Below are 19,389 nucleotides of genomic sequence, written 5' to 3' on the forward strand. Positions count from 1 at the left end.
TATGACCCTTTTACTTTCACCTTTGAAAGCATTCACTACTTTTAGCACTATCCAGGAGTAACAATGTGGAAGTAGTAGTTTTCTGCTTTCTTTGAGGTGCTTATGTTCAGTGAGTCTCTTTGCCTCTCACTATCGTGGTGCTTGTTTTTTGTGAATCACCTTACTTCTTTTCATTGCTTGAGATGTTGGTCTCAGGAAAAATTTTATAACAAATGTTTAAAATTATGCCCTTCCACTTCGATGCATTTGTTGAGCTGCGCTTAAAATTATCACGCTTGAGATGACTTCAAAGATCAAATTTCGGGTACTCAAGATCATCGCTGATTGTGAAATTTCCCGCTCTTTCCATGTAAGTGTAACTTTTATCTCATTCCCTCATTCCAGTAATAAAAAGTATGGTTTTCCATTAGAAAAAGCTCATAATTTTGCGAGGGTCTGAAACCCCCTTTCCCCTTTTGAGTAGTATCGCTCTTTTTATAAACCTTTTAATTTTATGTAAAAATTTAAAGTAAAAATTTTAAGGAGGCCTTCCAAGGTTAACGACTGCAACGATCTTTACGAAATTTTTGTTAAAATATATATCAACAAGAAAGAAATAATCGTTTGTATTACAGTAACTCAATAGACGATAGAGTCAACAAGACGGGAATGGGCGATGTTTTTTATCTCCTCTGGGATTGCACGTGACACGTGGCTGCAGCAATAAATGACCTAGATCGTTGTCGAGCCCGACATTGGACATAAACAATATCGAAATTGTTGAACAAATTGTAATAGTTATTGTCAGCTAGACAATAATTGATGAATGAGAGCTGTCCTATCTATAGAAATTTATATTTTAAGTTCACCTCTGCGAAGTACTTAAGTCTGTAATTTAAACAAACATCTCAATTCCCGGCACCCTTACTAGCCAGATCAAAACATGAACACACCAACAGGTGTGCATATAAATCCTGACTGTATGACAGTCCTCACCCCCTTGAATTGGGTATAAAAAAGGCTCGCACCCCCATTAGAAAGAATGACGTCAAGGATACTAGACAGGACTGACCAACTTTCATCCGCCGTGCCTTCGACACTAATTGATACCAACGACAACAGATAGCGAGGTAATTCTTGACTTATTATATAGAAATCTCTTTTTCCTAACTAAATCGAGGTTTAGTTAAGAATAGATAGAAAAGGGGGATTAAAAGCTTTTCGCTGATCGCGAATACGTACGGCATAACCCTGCTAACCGCCTTATTAGAAATTCCGTTAAAGTTTATTGTCGTCACTATTACTTATATTATTAATATTATTATCATTATTGTTATTATTACTAGTATATGTATCTTTTAAATAGTATCTTTATTGAATCGGTTTAATATCTTAAATATGTGTGATTACTCGAACACGGCCAACACCTTATCGACTTATCCGCAACCTCCCACTCGAGACTTTTTTTCCCCTCCAAAATTGCCATTCACTGACCACGTGAGCGGGACTCACGTTCCCGTCGTCGCTTGACCCCGATTCTCAGAATTTAAACCTTAAAATAATCGTGACCTTTGACCTAGACCATAAGGTCAAAGGTATATCTGGTTGTGAAATTTTTTGCTCTTTCCATTGCTGGGATAAAAAATATGTGTTCCCATTGAAAAAAAAACAGGCTTGACCCTCAAAAACCTTTAAGGTCAAGGTCAAGTTCACAAACAAGGTCACGAATTGATTGGGCCTTCGAAACTCTACAACTTATCTAGATGCCTTTTTCTCAAAATAATGAGATCCAAGTAAGTAATTTCATTGTCTCAAGATAAAAAAACACCCTGTATATAGATAAAAATAGACGTGTTTGTGCCTATACGTCACTTTGCAGCCAAAAGTACACATCGCACATGAATGGTGTTTGTGTGTGGTAGTAGCCCCAAGTTTTCCATCATGCACTATTGTGGTTGCGTCTCGATAGCTATAAGGGTGTGACAGATATGGGGTTTGAGAGTAGTTGACTTCGAAAACGTGTGACGCTTCAATGAGAATGTTTCAGTTTTTTCTAGAAATTCCAGAACCTAGAGGTTAAATTTTGTACAAAGGGTATGTCATGAAAACGCACACTAAGAAGGGACTTTTCGAATTTCCCCCGCGAAGGGAGAGGGACAGCATTAAGGTTTAACTGGAAGAACGACTTCTACTGTACTATTTGAGATGCGATATTTTGTTTTTAATTACGTTATCTTCATCGAGTACTTAGGAGTGTTAAATTGATAACATTTCAGACATTGTTATAAATATTTTTTTTATATATTTCGATTTTTTAACCAAATGTTCGAACCGTTTGAAATTCGAATTTCTTTTTGCATATCGGTTCGATTATGGACGTTCCAGAAAATTTATCAAATTAAAAACTGTTCGTTTGATTATCAGCAATTCGAATCATTCTCTGCGGTAGGTGTTAAATAACAATTACTATGATTGTTGAAATATTGAATGTAAATAGGGTTTGCTTGTAAAATTCAGGCGAGCGAAGCCGCAGATAACAGCTAGTTTTATAATAAAAATAATAAACCAAATCAGTCTGAATGTGTCTCAAATAGTTTAGAAGTAGAAAACTAGTAGGATATAACATTGAAAATCTTATAACTAATAACAAAACTGTATATTATTTTAACTTTTCATGTATTACTTGAAAATATTTTTTCTTATAAGGATTTATATCAATTTTGTTTTCCTCCTCTGTTTTACTTTTTGCTTAATAAAAAAATGTTATTTAAGGAGTGACAATCAACAATTGTTGAACGAGAGATAAGTGTGTCAACACAACAATTGTTTTTCTCTGTATTAAAGCGCCAGCTGCGGTCGAAATTGGCATAAATTCAACATTTTATTAAAAGTATTTACAACATTTATAAAATATTATAAGCAATTAAAATGTTCTAAAAGCATACATTTTGATTTCGTTTGGAAACTAAAGTTATTCTAATGTTATTCACTTGATTCTATACTAATATATATACGTACACTTATATACATATATACATTATACATATAATAGTTTTTACTATACAATAGTAATTTTTATATAGTTAAATACTTTAAGTAATTTTTTAAATATTTAATTATAAATTATGATAAATGGAAATTTTTAGTTTTATTCCTTCCCAACATTTCTACGTGCATTGAATAATGGCAGTAACTTATCTTCTTGCTGTTTCGATATTTAAAAATTACAAATTTATTTATACCGACATTTTTACATTCAAAGCTAATAAAGTATATAATATTTCAAAGTCGTTAACTTACAAAGGATAATGTAATTTTCAATATCTTTTATGAAAGTTTATAAAAGTGTCCAATATATAATCACATTAAATATAAAAAAGATTATTACAACTTAACGATGACTACGACGACGATATTATGAGGTCCGAATCCCCCTTAATTATTTACGTTTATTGTCTTTTCTTTCTCGACTACACAGTTGTGAAGTTAACGTATTTTGTCAAACTAGATGTGAGAGAAACGATGTCACTAGAGATTAAAGTACAACATATCTGCACGTATTTTTTTCATTTGAATCGCAAATTAATAAAGCGGTTTCTTAAAATAGTGGATTAAATAAATTTATTTTAATATTTATTTTATTGTCAATTATTTTAACTCGTAACTTTTTGTTTTAGGTCAGCCACGTGTAGGTAACAAGTGTTCGTTAATAACTGTTTTGCGAGTTACATCTACTTTGCATTTATAAAAAACATCATGCTTAATTACTAGAATAAATGCAATTTTCAATATTTAAATTATATTATTAAAATATAAATTAGGCTTAGAATATCAATATAAATATAGTTTGTCTAAAATTCTTTTAGTATTAAATAATAGTATTAACTTGTTTTCATATATGTTTGATATTTTCTAAATATACGTACGTTTATATCGTATTCTGTGCAAAATATATTTATGTACTTAAATCTACTTTTAATATATTGCACGATTAGAAGGTATCCGAGACGGTAGAACTTATAATTTTACTTAAATGACATTAATTTTATAAAATATTTTAAGTATTCGTATTTAAAAGTTCCGATATTTTCATATTCCAATAAACAATTTAATATCTATATTATCTACATGAAATTAAAATATATTTTATCCGAAATTACTTATATATGTTATATTATCTTAATTTACAAAACATAGTTAATAATTACATTTGCATGAGGCCATTTTATTAATGAAGTGGCATAGAACAATCGTTCCAGATGTTTCGATTATTCCCATGTTTATTTACTAAACAAATTTGGTAACCTAATTGCAAATTAAGCTTATATTTTATTAATCTTATATACATATTTATTTTCAAACTTTTAAATATATTTAAATCTCGTGTGCTGTCAGTTGACGTTTTTTACTACAGGATGATTTTTTAAGCTTGTGTACTTTATTAAGTATAAAGATATCACTATATTTGATTATCATACACGCGGTAGCAGCGAAAAAGTAATTTACTGAAATAATCGAGGAACATACATACATATATATATATATATAATTGTAATATATTCGAAATTTGTTCAAAATTTTATTGTTATTTATTATACATATATTAAATTTAAAATTTGAGAAATTTACTGTATCGTAAATTATATTTGTGAATTTTTAATAAACTGAACCGCTCGAAAATTAGAAAATTCAGTTGTTGTCTATTCTAAATGAATTTTAAATTTATTTAGTTCGAAATTATTTCTAATCGAAATTTTTAGTTTTAGGTTCCACCAACGTTTCCATGCGTAATAACAGGTGTTTATTAACAAGTATTTGCATAAAACAGTACAAGTGGTGTGTTTGGATGAAATTTTTCGTGTTTAATTATTCGAATAAATGCAATTTCTAATATTTAAATTATATTATCATATCATTTATTATGTCCGAAATATCAACATAAATTCATTTTTTTCTTATAATTTTAATACCGAATATTATCAATTACTTTTTGTAATATTCGATATTTTGAAACTGTAAATATATTTATATCGAGTTTTTTACATTCAGAGCTGATAAAATGCATTTTTAAAATTCTTATTTTGTTCCTTTGTACAAGAAAAATGTAATTTTACACGTCTGATAAGTTTATAAAATCCTCACGATGTCTTTATCTTCTAATCTAACATACAGTTACATTAAGTATTAAGTAAATAATTAAATTCTAATGATAAAAACGACGACGACGATATAAAAATGTTATTATGTTGCCAGTAAGAGAAACATACGAAAATAATTTAAATTGTCTTACTTAGTCGTTTAAATATTAACGGTAATCGATGTGAATAAATACCTTAAAAATTAGGAAGACGATGGATATAACATAAAAGATATTTAAAAAATTATAAACCAGAGCGGCTCTGTGTTAAAATCCGAATTCTCGTGCCCTGTAGATGGATTTCAATTTTTCAAACTACTTGAATATTAAAGTCATCTTCAATTAACGTAATTTTATTTCAAAATTACTTAAATACTTTATTTTAACTTAATTTACAGTAAATAATTCTTACAAAATGCAGTCCCTCGACCGACGAGTGAATACTTCAACCGAGTGATTATCCGAGAATAAATTGTTCGATTTATTTATAAATAAACTTTGATTTATACGTCGAACTAGTTGCTAAGAAATATCAAATAGATAGCTTGTTTTTACCTAAATCATTACTTATTATGCTACGTTTTGTTACTAAGAAAATTAAAATTATTGATTAGAAATTTTAGTCTTAATTATAATAAATTAGAAGGAATATCGGTAAATAAAAATTCGATCAATTATTTTCCAGTGAGTTCAGGAAAAGTTTTTCACATTTGTAATTTTATTGAGAAAAGCTCAACAATTATTAATAATGACATCAACTTCGTACAAAAGTTATTCTTCGCTTTAACACGTTTATAATGAATAAATTGTTTATTTTTTTTAAATTCGAGTTGAACAAATACATTAAAATACTTAGAAAACTATCGAAACTCACTGCCGGTGATTTATATTAAATACAAAAGATATTTTCACATAGGTCCGTAAAGCATAACCACCGGGAAACGAAATAATACGAAAGAGGAAGAGCACCATCCACGCAAATAAATGCACTAATTTTATTGGATTCGAAACTGAAAATACCATCTGCAATGTCAAAACTTTGGATTGACAGGTAGGAGGAGAAATGGCGCCGAATTCACATTACACAACGTAGAATTTTGCTATAAAAAGGCATGGTAAACCGCAGTGAAAGCATATTTCGGCGAGCAACAAACCGAAAGCAACATGAAAACCATCCTCTTTCTCGTGGTCCTTATCGGTAAGTTAACAATTTTCAATAATATTTTCAAATTGATAATTTAATATTTCGTTTTCAATGCTCAAACTTCAATTCTCTAGTGTTGTTTTCTTATATTCTACGTGAAATTTCTAAACTGTTACTTGTTGAAAACAAGTTAAGTGAATTAAACTTATTTTACTTACCATTTTAAATGTTCAGTAATTTTTTTTATTAAATATATATCAAATTTCTTAATTTGACAGAAATAATTATTTTTAATTATACTTTACTCATTTATTTACTTAAGGAATTGCAACCGTAGAAAACAGCGAAGCGTCGAAGAAAGAAATAAAGAAAGATGTTTTGTTTGCTGCAGAAAAGCAAGGCAAACGCATAGTTGAAGAGGGTTCAAAACAACTCCGTCAGTTTTCATGGCCGTCAATGCCGTCAATTCCGTCAAATGACGGCGGCATTCTTGATGTAATAGGAAATGCACTGGGTGATATAAACATCCCAAGCAATGGTGACGTTACCGTTATCGGACTTGTGGCTAATATTTTGGAGACAGTTGATATATATAATTTAACAACGTGTCTTTTGAATCAGGTTAGTTTAATGTATTTTATTATTCTACCATAATTCTATACTATTTTCGTTTGTGTTTAGGCAAATATTTATTTTACTAAATTATATTGTTATTCAAAAATAAATTAAATATTTAAGTATTTTAAGTTACGTATCTCGTTCGATTTTTTCGCATTTAAACTTCGTAATACTTCAACACTACGTAATAGGAGTTTTTTTTTTAAATTAAGTAACTAAAATTTTTCATTTTTCTATAACACATAGATTTAAGTTGTTTATAGAATTAAGCTACGCAATAGCGATTAAAATTATAACATTTATATGATGATATTTATACCTCGTTGTTTCACAATCTCGTTCATGTATTTTTTAATTTTTGAGTCTGTTGCTTTACTCGATTAAACTCTTTCTTTATTAGACAAATAAGGAAAATATCAGCATTTTCAAATTAACGTATTAATTAGTTTAACGTTATTTTCTTCACAAAGTTTTAGTTTAAATATAACAGTTAAAGAAATCTTTAGCCAATATGAACTATCAATTATATAAGTTTATTTTCAATAATTAGTCTAATTATGTTTAATAATATTTTAAATTATGTTTGAATAAGGATTGACGTTTAACATTTACGAATATTTTTTTTTCAGCTTGGACTTAGATTGGAGATGTGCTTTAGGAACCTTGAATTATATGGCTTGAACGCCAGTGGCATTCTAATGGTAATTAATAGAGTAGTTTCTGGAACGAATGGTCGTGAGGATTGCACCTCTTGTAGTAATGAACCGCCTTTCACTCCGTTACCCAATATGGATTACTGCAACCTCATCGGTAACATTACGGATAATCTGAACTGCGTTCTCGTGGAGCTTGGTAATCTCCGTTGTTCTCAATATCTTAGCGATTGTTTGAAGCCAGTTTTGGACTGTCTCGGACAAATAGTTAGTAGTCTTCCTAAGGACGAAACAGACCCAAGTAAATGTCTAGATATTGTCACTGAGGTTTACTACATTCTCCAAAATATTGGAGATGGGCTTGAAGGTAAAAACTGCACCATCGGCATTTAAATCCTGACCACCAATCTAAATCATATATATAGCGACAACTAATATAATCAAATAAATAATATTAATATATTTTAGTAATTATAAAAATCAAATCATTAATATAAATGTAAATCAACGTTATGACTATTATAAATTTAAACAATGTAGTATGAACAATTAAGAAAATAAAATCGACAGCATGCAAACTTGGTTTTTATTCTATATTATTTATTATAAAACAACAGCACTAATTCGCTATTTCTTCGTTTCGTCTTAATATTTATGGCGTTGAATGTGACCTGTTTAACTATACACGCAATGTCCAGAAAAATTACATTCTTTTTGTATGGGGAAAGCGGGTTGGTGTATAGCCGAGAAGGTCCAGCCTTCAACACATTACAAATCAATAAATTGTACGGGGAAATCCTTTCTCAAATATTTCGCAAAACTGAAGTTAGTAGATTTTCAGTTTTTTACATTTTTCTATAAACTTCCAGTTGACTATTTTTACAATGTAATATTCTTCGACTTTATATATTACGAGTTAGCTAAGAATTAGCCTTATCAAATAAATTATAAGACGACGTTCATTTACATATATTTATTTTGTTAGTTTTCAATTGTGTAGATCTATTTTCTATATTCGTTTCCGAAACGATTTAGAAGTTAGATTCTAATTGTACTTACCACGTAAACTACAAAGTAGGAAAATTCAAATTATTGATATAACACAGTGTTGCTCTGCTCCTTCTAAATGTAAACTTTACACAACTTAAAAGTTTATTTTTTTCAGAAAATATGTAAAAATGGTGAAGCATTTCGCTGAATAAGCAGTTCATTCTGTATGAGAAAATATTGTATACTGTTATGTATACAACTGAACCTATAATCATATTATTTAGCGTCACACACGAATTTTTGAATATCTGTTAATTTCCAATTTAATTTCAATATTTATTAGTCATGAAAGGCTTCTTCCAGTTACAAAGGGGGGAGGTTAATTTCACAGTTTATCGAATTTTTTACGCAAAAATTAGTTTTTCTTATGTTTATATTCTAACTTATACTTCACATTTAGTATATTCCGTTTTACACCTGTTATAAAACAGTTCAAATTTATTCGGTTTCTCACATACAATATCTCATTATTTTAGCATAACAAGGATCTTATTATCTTTTATTAAACTTGTATTTATGGTTAATACATTTACTTAGTAGATTAATTTAATTTTTTCTTATGACAATTTAATTTTTGCGACTGTTGATATTTTATACCAAAGAACTTCGTACCATAAAACTTCGTACAAATCACTTTTATTAGCACAACTCTCTAGTGTATACTCATTACCATGTTTGAGTTATCTTACTCGTTTTCTTACAATCACAGAATGTATAAAACTTCTTTATTATAATTTTACATCGTGGACAACATAATTGTGGAAATTCGAAAAATTTATTAAATAGTTATTATTAAATGGATAGTCTAAAATTCTTCTATATAAATCGGGTTTAGTTATTTTATTTTATTATTTTATTTTTCTTTTTTTTGTATTTCTTCTATATCTATCGAAATGGATATTTTCAATATTTTTTTTATTAAGTGTTGACTTTGTAGATCATTTGTATCCATTTAGTCCATAAATAGATCTATGGAAAAAACCATATATATTTAATTTTATCGAAATTTGTGCTGTCGAATTTCTATTGGTTCTTTATTCCTACCATTTTGTTATACTGTATACAATATCCTCATTGATAATTTTTTGCGTTTTAAACTCCTAGTAAAAATTTTCTATATATCCCTTTAGCGAGGTAGCCTTAATTTTAAATCTATTTAATTCCAATCATAAGGTATTTCCTGAGATGCTATTCTCAAGTAGGAAATTCTATGTATAAATTTGTTTTGGATCTTTTCAAGATTGTTAAAATTCGTTATACTCCAAATTCGTGCATTGTAACCTATTGAAATAATTATTACTGTATTGATAAGACGAAAGTATATCTGGACATTCTCCATTTTTGCTTTACTTAATATTTTAACCGAGTTGTTTATTAAACTATTAGTATTGACTGTCAATTAAACTTATCATCCAGGTTTCCATAAATCCAATTATGATGTTAGAATCTATTAATTTTTTTACTGAGACTTAGTGAATTTTCTCGCGAAGACTTTGTATATTCAAATGACCTATTAAATAAATATTTTTGACTCATAATTTTACTGCCGTTTTATTTTTTAATATCTCCCAGTTTTACCAAGCTATTATTAAATTATTTTAAATGCTATTTTCTTATTTAAGGAACTAAACTTACTTCGATATGATTCTTATGCCAGTCCTCTCCTTTTCTAGTTGTCTGCCTATTTCTAAATAACAATCCATTTGAGTGATCTTGTTTGTATTTATATCAAATGTGTATATTATATTACCCTTAAATTAATATAGTAATTCTTTCATATTAAAATTTTATTTTCACTAGTTTTTTCTACTTTAATCTGATCCTGTAGATTTTCAATCTAATTCTTGTTCTGATACACAAGTCCGTTGTGATAATTACTTTTTTTCTTGGTTTTATTAATGATTTTCAGTTTTAAAGTCCAAAATTTCTTGATAAGTAAATTTCTATCTTTTACAGATTCCAGAATTACTTTTATTATTAGATTATACTTATTACTTTTTAGTTAAACTACTCTTTTCATTTCTATATTTTTTAATTCTAATTCTTCGTTAATAAATTGTTTAATTTCTTGAGCAACGTCCAATGTATTAACCGGATAATTAATAATTATGATGTTCTTGTTAGTAGTCTAATTTACCAATTTATCAAATTCGAATTCCAACATATCTTTTAACTTTTTCTTGTGTGTGTAAATATCTTCTAAATTTTGTATTTTGTGACAAATTATATTCATATCTTTTTATAACTATTATTTTGTTCTTTTATCTTGTTTACTTTAGCTTTTATTAATTGTATTTATTAGTTTAACTAGCAAAATTTTTCCTCAATTAATTTGAATATATATTTTAATGTATATTGTGAATCGTCAATACCTTGTTCTTAGTTGCTCTTGCTGGTCGAAAATAGTCTTGAATTTTCGAATTTCTCGAGGTTTCATTTTTTTCTTTTTATCCTCCTTTTCGATTTAATTTTCCTCACTTTAAATTTTCAGTAACTACGTTTCCCTTTCTTCATCTTTCGTGACTTATCTTCCGAGGTCTATCTCTCCCTTTCTGTTGCATATCTAACTGACTTGGCCGAAGTGGTGAGCGGGGGAGAGGACCAGGATTGATTTCAATTCCGGCAAATATTAGTAGTATTTTAATCAATACTAAAGTTAATTTAGTATCTGCAACTCTAACTTATACTGTACATACCACATTGCATAAGTTTTTGTTATTTCCATCCCAAACTTGTTCTACCAACCTCTCAAAAAGTTCACTCGCACGCTCGACACCTCTGGCACACCACTATTTAACTTATACCATCGTCTTTCATTTTTTAAGATATTTATGCAGATGAATTACTGTTAATCTTTAAAGAAAACATCTTGATATTTCGGGCAAAATTAATATCGTCTTTGAAAATATAATTTAAATATTAGAAACTGCATTTGTTCGAATAATTAATCGTGACAAATATTATTGAAGAAAAGCAGACGTAACTCGGTACGATACGCAAACACTTGTCAACAAACGTCTGTTTTTTTACTGTCAGAAATTGATGAGATGCTAAATCTAAGGATTTTTATTTAATAATAATTTAAGACTATTTTAAATAATTTTAAAATTTATTCAAACTACAACTGAATTTTCTAATTTCCGAATCGATTAAATTTTTAATTTCTACACTTTCTGTACTACCTGACAGTATAAAATACTTATGTGATTATAAAAATAAGATTTTTATGTATATTTGTTTTGTAATTTAATCTGCAAATGCAAAAAACTGAAGTTATCAAATTTTAACTCACTATAAATTATTTTAACTTTTACTTATTGACATCAAATTTGTTAAATTTTCCAGGATTGTCTTATCTCTCAAGTTCAGGGAAGTAAGACTTAGTTTATTGTCTTCAGCTAAAGCAGGCATGTCAAACTCATATGATATTACGGGCCACATGATCTATTTTGTATTAAGTCGGGGGCCGCATGTTTTCAATGTTCAAAAAATTAATAAAATCTGATTTTTTACAATGATTATGTTATGTATTATGTATTTATTAGACTCAATGTATTGTATACAAGAAGCAGCCGTAGAAACCAAATTTTGGTTTCTAGGCTGCTTTATTTAGGTAGAAGATTTTGTCGAAGATTCGAACGAAGATATTGGATTATATTGAAAGATGTTTTCTTGGTTCGAGAAGGTACTGGTGTACAAAATACACTTATTCCTCGATTAAGGTCTCTCGACAAAGAATAGTATTTTGAGTAAGATTCGGTTGTTTTGTTCTTTGAATTGAATTATATATGATTATTTGTTTAGAATTTGTGTTAAATTTATTATCCTTTCCTCTTTATTCTGATATTAGTTATCTCGGTTAATCATGTCGAACTTTACGCCATTAAAACACCACGTGATTGTACTTGCTCACGTGACTACCAGACGAACTGTTATTGGCTGATAGAAACGCGTCTTGGCGGCGTTCGCCGCAAAACATAAAATTCGACCAACTTTTGCGGCTCGAAAAAAGCGGCACAAAATGACTTTTGCGGCGAGAAAAAGTGACGTCATTCTGCCGATTTCCTTGCCGCGCCGCATGTGTGCATCCGGCTTTAGAACAAAGAACAAAGAAAGATTCCTAAGCCTAACATAATATATTAAAATGTGTACAAATATACAAATATCAGTATGGCTGATGGCAACACAAACATGTGTTGTGTGTTGGATTAGATCGCTCCGCGTTCTATCGTGTTTCTAATCGTCTTGTGGTTGTATCTCTGTTCGGCTTCGGCCGCCGCTTTTCATTTGACGCCTCGCGCAAGCGCACCGCGTCCCAAGCGATCACGCAATCACACGCGACGCCAGCGTCAACCAAAAAGTTCAAACTTTAAGCGTGAAAGCTTGATATTTAAAAATTTTTAAAAAGTCTCGACGGGCCGTGTGTTTGACATGCCTGAGCTACAGTAATAAATTATGATAATCCCTCACTGTGGAGGTGAGCAAACTGCTAATCGTTTTACTTCTTTGTTTGCAGAAACTCCCTCCTTTACTAGTAATGAGTCAAATGGTCAACAAATTGCTTTCTTGCACTCAGGAAAATGTATTCTTTTAGATTCAACATCTAGTGTTGCTAGAAATGAATTGTATAATTTTATTTTTAATTTTTTGCTATATAGTTGTACACATTTAAAAAATAAATATCACTCGAAATATTTACAAAAATGTAAAAATTTGTTGCAGATTGTTTACACAGAAATGTTTTCTATACGAAAAATTAACCACTCGAAAAAATAATGTACAGACCACCAAATATTCTACATGATGTAAAATGAGCAATTTTAAAGCTGAATAATTTTTTAAAAAGTAATAAAATTACCAAATAAATATTTTGTTCACAATTACTATATTCATAATGCAAAATACTGTTGTAAATTTTTATAATAAGATCTTAAAAAGCAAAGATGATCGATATTCCATTTACTCAATCCGGTTCTTGTTTTAGTAATAAAAAGTATTGCTACCGAAAATGCCCTTTGATTCAATTGATGTGGTGCAGTTGTCTTTAATGCATTTAAGAGAAAACAGATGTTATGTGGTTTTTTTTGTTATTTTGCTGTGTAGTTTTCTTGATTTGTCTACTTCGGCTGCTTTAATAGCGATATCAAGCTTATGACCTGATAATTCGGAAGTTCGTTTGGCTTCAAGTTTATGTAGAAAAACTTCATACTTGCATACTCCATACTCGTTTATATCTTTGCCCAATTTTATGATATAATGCAGATATTGAAGCTATAAGCATGGTTTAAAATAATAATCGACGTATTTATTCAAGATGTTACGGGATCTGACAAGTAAAGAATTTTCAGAGTCCTACCAGAAATATGCTACATGTTGATTATTAACAATCTATGACTTGCCATAACCAGCAATAATTTAAAAAACTAATATGAGGCTTAAAATCGCTAAATACAAATGCATTCTGACAGTTAATCATACTTTTTATTTGCGAAATTTTCTCAAACTTAACACAAAATGAAAGAAAAGTTAGCTTTTAAGAAATTTACGAGATTTCTTGGGATGAAACGAATATCCCTGGATATTTTCCTAGTTAGAAAAACAGCCGGTATCTCGTTAGAAAAACCCCACCGTACACACTATACAAAAGCACGGAAACATTACAATTGAATAGAAACACATACATCACACTCAAATGGCCACTACATTGAATACATGTCATATTGTTAGGAAATTCCTGAATTCAAACACACACTGTCACAATTATTTAATTTTTGTCTTATGCGACACGCTTTTTGTCTAGTCTTGTTGTCGAATTATAAAAGCGCTAAGGTGGCTTTTCTTTTTCGCTAAACTCATTATACCATCAATAAAAAAAAGAGGGCAAGCTTTAGAAAAACTTTTTATTTTTTTTTTTTAAATGCATTTTAGACAATTATGACCCTTTTCAACTCGTGTTACAACTATATAGGGAAAATTACATACATGTCAGCATAATGTAGACAAGTTAACATTAGAATAAATTTATGCTACAAAAATTGTAAAAGGTCATTAGGAGACTTACATGGATTATGAGAAATCTATAAGTTGTGACATTAGATTAAATATGTTTGACGATTATTGATTAACAGGTATAATCTAAAATAATGATTAAAATGGAAATTATTTACAAAAAGAAAAAACAGTGCTGAGTTAAGATTATATAATTTGGAAAGTCTTGATTTTGGTTATGGTAAGAACAATAGAAAAAAAAGCCCTTTTGGAACAAACAGTATAATGAAATGAAGGTTGTTCATCGTTAAAATAAAAAGGCATAAGAAAATTGTTTTAATTTACAATAGCGTTTTACACGATTGGTTGGTCCACAAATTGTAAGTGGGAGAGTTAACAGGATGCATCAGAAAGGCATCATCTTGAGATGGGGGAGTTAGTGGAAAGCATATTTCGGCGAGCAACAAACCGAAAGCAAACTGAAAGCCATCGTCTTTCTCGTGGTTCTTATCGGTAACTTATAAATATTATAGAATATTGTTATTTAATAATTTAATATTTATTTGTTAATGCTTAAACTTCAATTTCATAGTCTTGTTTTCTTATATTTTAATAAAATGTTACTCGTTGGAAACAACTTACATGAAATAAAATGATATTACTCACCATCTTATATATTCCGTAATTTTTTCAATTAATTATATTTCAAATTTCTTAACAAAAATAATTTTCGTTAATTATACTTTACTTATTTATTTACTTAAGGAATTGCAACCGTAGAAAACAGCGAAGCATCGAAGAAAGAAATAAAGAAAGATGGGTTAATGTAACCCTTGGTGCCAAGATGGCGGCTCGTCTCTGATTCCAGCGAGGAAACAGTGGGACGCACGTTCTAACCAACCTAACCTAACCTATTCTAATAATTTGGTTGCTAATAATTATTAGCAACCAAATTATTAGAATAGGTTAGGTTAGGTTTGGTTAGAACGTGCGTCCCACTGTTTCCTCGCTGGAATCAGAGACGAGCCGCCATCTTGGCACCAAGAGTTACATTAACCGAAAGATGTTTTGTTGCAGAAAAGCAAGACAAAAACATAGTTGAAGAGAGTTCAAAACAACTCTGTCAGTTGCAATGGCCGTCAATTCCGTCAAATAACGGCGGCATTTTAGACGAAATAGGTGATTTAGTGAATGAGATAGATGGGGGTATCCCAAGCGAGTATGATTATACTGTTCTCGGAGTTGTGGCTAATATTTTAAAGACATTTGATTTATATAATTTCACAGCGTGTCTCCTCAACGAAGTTAGTTTAATGTATTTTATTATTTTAACACAATTCTATACTATTGTCGTTTTTATTCCTTAAAAATACTTATTTTACTAAACCATATTATTGTTAACAAATAAATTAAATGTTTAAGTTTTTCAAGTTAGGTATCTCGTTTTATTTTCTCACTTTAATTCAATTTCGTTATATTAAATACTACGTCAAAGCTATTTTTCTAAAAGAAAGATAAGAAAAATCTAACATTTTCCTGTAAAACGTAGATCCAAGTTATTTATAAAAATAAGCTACGGATTATTGATTAAAATTATCGTACGTCTGTTTGTCTGTCTTCTTAGAAAATTATAACATTTATATGATTATATTTACATTACGTTCTTTCATATTTTCGTTTGTCTATTTGTGTTTTTATTTTTCTTGAGAGTGTTATGTTACTCGATTCAACCCTTTCTTTATTAGACAAATAAAGAAAATATCAAAATTTTCAAATTAATGTATTAATTAGTTTAACATTATTTTTTCATTAAATTTTAGTTTAAATATAACAGTTAAAAAATCTTTAGCCAATATGAACTATCAATTATATAAATTTATTTTTATGTATAATAATTATATAAATTATGTTTGAATAAGGATTGACGTTTAACATTTACGAATATTCTTTTTTCAGCTTTGATTTGATTTGGAGAAATGATTTCGGAACCTTGAATTACTTGGCCTCAACGCTAATAGCCTTTTAAGGGAAATTAATAAAGTACTTTCTGGACCGAATGCTCGTGAGGATTGCAGCTCGTGGTAATAAATAGCCGTTCACTCTGTCATCTAATATAGATTACTGCAACCTCATCGGTAACCTCACGGATAATGTAAATTGCGTCCTGGACGAGCTTGGTAAAATTCCTTGTCAACAATATCTTAGCGATTATCTTGGGCCATTTCTAGACTGCTTCGGAGGTATAATTAAAAGTCTTCCTAAGGAAGAAACAGACCCAACTAAATGTTTAAATATTTTCAATAAGATTAACAACATTCTACAAAATATTAGAAACTGACTTCAAGGTAAAGCCTGCACCATCGGCATTTATTACACATGATTTAATAATAGTTTGACCACGTATCTAAATTATATAAAAAGCGACAAAAATGTATTCTAATAATAAAAAATTAATTTATTAATTTAAATTTGAATCAACTTCGTGATTATTTTACATTTAAGCAATGTAGTATGAAAAGTTAAGAAAATAAAATCCATAGTATACAAACTTGGTTTTTATTGTATATTATTTATAATAAAACAACAGCACTAATTTGCTATTTCTTCGTTTCGTCTTAATATCTATGGCTGATTGTAACTTGTTTAATTAATTATACACGCGATGTTTAGGAAAATTACATTCTGTTTGTATGGGAAACGCGGGTTGCTGTACATTCGAGAAGCTCAAGCCTACAACATATCACAAATCACTTAATGGTATGGAGAAATCCTTTTTCAAATATTTTGGATAATGGAAGTAGATAGTCTCTCAGTTTCTTGCGTTAAAATCATATTTAATTCTTTTATCAACTTGTCGTTTTTTATTATAAAAATGTAATATTAGCCGACTTTATAAATTAAGAGTTAGCTAAGGATGAGCCAGAATTCAACTAAAATTTATTTTTATTTAAAAAAAAATGTTTTATACACCAGAGCAGTGTAATTAAATTTGACACAAAATAAACTTAATTGCCGTTCACAAAATATTTTTTGCGGTACCTTCTTGGGTCTGGACACACAGTTTGTGTATTACTGAGCATTATAATCATTCGCACGACAAGATATTATAGGATATTCATAAATATCATAGAAACAATAAAGGTAATTGTATCGCTATAATAATCGCTCCCTTAAAATATAGGAAAATCGTTTTATTCTTATAAACTTTCTGTAGTGTCGAATTGTTTCAGACAATCAGACTGGCTCGTTTAAGTAATTGCCTGATTATTATTGCCTGGTTATTTTTTTGAATTATAAGATGACATTTATTTACATATATTTATTTTGTTAGTTTTCAATTATGAAAATTCATTTCCTACATTCGTTCCCAAAAAAATGTTAAAGTTGGTTCTCAATTTTACCCACCACGTGAACTACAAGGGTAAGAAAATTTAAATTTTAACAGTTTTTTCGGTCGTTCTAAATGACAACGTCACACAACTTAACTGAAAAAGTAACGTTTTTCAGATAACATCTAAGAATGATGACATCAGATGAATTCATATACACTGAAATGTATCAGAAAATATTATGTACTGTTATTTACAGAACAAAACGTATAATCACATTATTTAACGCAACACACGAATTTTTTGAAAATGTTTTAATTTATGTTATTGTTTATTTTATTTTTTAAAGGAATATGTTGACATCGTTTACTGTTAATCTTTAATTGACTACGTAAAAAAGTTAATAACATATTCGTGCGAGTACTCTTACTGGAAATATAACTTCCTTCTCAATCGCGACACGGTGGTGTCATTCCTGACAGGGCGTTGAAGAGGTGCCGACCTCCAGTCATACTACATAAATGATATTTTGTGCAGGTCGGTAACCGTGTTCAGTGGAACCTCGCTAAACGAGCACCTCTAACAACAACCAATTATTCGCATAACGAGCAAAATGAATTGTGAAAATTTGCATCGCTTAACGAGCGATGTACAGTCAAACCTGTTTTTATGCGCTCTTTTTATGTGCGATTTTTATTTGTGCGTTTTTTTTAATGCGGTCCCTATCCCCCGCATAAAAACAGGTTTGACTGTATCACATAAGAAGTGATGAGGAGAGAGGATGTCCCGAATTGTGCGCATGCGACATGCTCTATTAGTCTGTGTTTAGCACTCGTTCCGCTAGCATCTTAGTGTCGCTTGTGATCACATATTTTTTCAAACTTGTGTTTACACATATTACTTAAAACATCAACAACCATTGCCTGTTATATAATACACACGCAAAACGATATGCCAAATTTTTGGGTCATTAAATTTAATAACCGATTCCAAATTAAATTTCAGAAATGTCTGAATTACAAATTAACTATTTATAATTATTAAATTTAATACGAGATGGAGACATAACTGCCTACCTCTAGTCAAAGTAATTAATTTCTAATATTTAATTTTGTTATTAAAATTTTCTAATGACAGCTGTATAATTTGATAAACTAGTAAAAGTCTCTTTAATCCGAAAAAATCTTTAACAATAGACTATCCCACAGCTTTTACAGGTTATGAACTCCTTTATCGTCATTCTACAAATGCAACAATAAAGGAGTTTATAACCTGTAAAGACTGTGGGATTGTCTACCGTTAAAGATTTTTTCGGATTAAAGAGACTTTTACTAGTTCATTTTCTAATACTTAATTATAGCCTTTACATAACTCAAATTCGGCATATCGTTTGGAGTGTTTATCAAACGTATTAGCTGTGATATTTTTTTTGTATCTGCAAATCGAATTCTTATTCCAGGATGGTTCATTCAGCACTAGAAGAAAAGATGA

General features: G+C 29.4%; 1 protein-coding gene and 1 long non-coding RNA gene across 2 annotated transcripts in view; both read left to right on the top strand.

The window, feature by feature from the left end:
• Positions 1 to 19,389, top strand: part of LOC136981178 (uncharacterized) — a 198,499-nt gene that overhangs the window by 159,874 nt on the left and 19,236 nt on the right. The gene's annotated exons all lie outside the window — the stretch shown is intronic.
• LOC136981144 (uncharacterized) lies at positions 6,101 to 6,671 on the top strand. The gene is made up of 2 exons (XR_010881652.1): positions 6,101 to 6,314; positions 6,583 to 6,671. It is a non-coding gene; the product is annotated as an uncharacterized lncRNA (long non-coding RNA).

The sequence above is a fragment of the Centruroides vittatus genome, unplaced genomic scaffold, assembly GCF_030686945.1.
Source record: "Centruroides vittatus isolate TY-2023 unplaced genomic scaffold, ASM3068694v2 contig_747, whole genome shotgun sequence".
Taxonomy (NCBI): Eukaryota; Metazoa; Arthropoda; class Arachnida; order Scorpiones; family Buthidae; genus Centruroides; species Centruroides vittatus.